This window comes from Montipora foliosa, chromosome 6, assembly GCF_036669935.1.
Source record: "Montipora foliosa isolate CH-2021 chromosome 6, ASM3666993v2, whole genome shotgun sequence".
NCBI lineage: Eukaryota > Metazoa > Cnidaria > Anthozoa > Scleractinia > Acroporidae > Montipora > Montipora foliosa.
The window spans coordinates 39,284,647-39,285,794 of NC_090874.1; the positions used below are offsets into that span (position 1 = coordinate 39,284,647).

Sequence of the window (1,148 nt, forward strand, 5' to 3'; positions counted from 1 at the left end):
GCATTGTCACTCGTGTTGCCTGAAAATGCTGGTTGATAATGATTGTTTTTCATTCTTTACACAAACCTGGCTGATTTCAATGCTTTTACAAACTTCGTATTGTTTGGTTTATGAGTTCTGTTTTGTTTGTCATGTGAGAAATTATAAGTCAAGGACCAATTAAACCTTGCACATTTTCGCATCGTTTGCAAGTTATTTTCAAAGACTGACTCCTGCTTCTGTGATGTTGTGCTTATTCTCTAAAGCCCTTTATCCTTGAACAACGAAACAGGTTAGTTTGAGGTTTACTTGTTCGATTTTCTGGGAACTTTTTCGAAACTCAAGGACAAAATGCCCGCATATACAACAACTGCTGAACCACAAAACTATTAAGCGCTTGAGGCCCTGAATTTTTTTCAACGTAAATGTACAAAAGCGGAGCCAGTCTGGATGTAAGCTATCCCGCCTCGCCTTTTCTTCGATAACTTTAAAAAATAGGTAACAGCACATAAGACTAGCAACAAATATATTTCGTATATCATATATTTCTTCTGGAGTGGAGGAGAAACGAGAACTGCAGGTGATGATTTTGCCATCTCCAACAGGCTAGCTGCTCAAGGTATCAGTCGTACGCCAATCAGCGACAGACTCATGTCAATGCCCATTCAGTTAAAGGGAGGTAGCAATTTAACCCTCATCAGTGTATATGTGCCAACCATGCAACGACCGCATGGAGAAAAGGAACAGTTCTATGAAAAGCTCGGTAGCTGTACATCTGCTGCCGATATGGACACCGTTATTATTCTAGGTGACTTTAATGCACGTATGGGCAAGGACTGGATATAAGAATTTGAGGTAAAAGAAAAGGAGTATGTACAAGTCAACAATTACTTATGTGACAAAAAGTTTCTGCTTTGCTAAGCAGATACAAATCCTAAGGTGCCTTCACAGTTTTTTTAAGTCTCTTCCCATGTTTACCGAGGAACTGCTTCTTAATACACTACTCTGCAAGCCACCAGCTGACTTAAAACCTTATTATCATGCGCATTTGAGATTGAAATCCACAAAGGTGTTCATCAAAGAATTGAGACAAAGAGATTCAAGTCATTCATTTGTTTTTACCGCAAAGTTAGACCAATCCCAGTGTGATCTTTCACCATCCACCATTT

At 39.2% G+C, this 1,148-nt stretch overlaps 1 long non-coding RNA gene across 1 annotated transcript in view; it reads right to left on the bottom strand.

The window, feature by feature from the left end:
• Positions 1-536: 536 nt before the first annotated feature.
• The window catches only part of LOC138007306 (uncharacterized), a 30,991-nt gene continuing 30,379 nt past the window's right edge, over positions 537-1,148 (bottom strand). The window contains exon 3 of the long non-coding RNA XR_011124023.1: positions 537-1,148. This exon is cut by the window's right edge and continues 3,225 nt beyond it. This is a non-coding gene — a long non-coding RNA (uncharacterized lncRNA).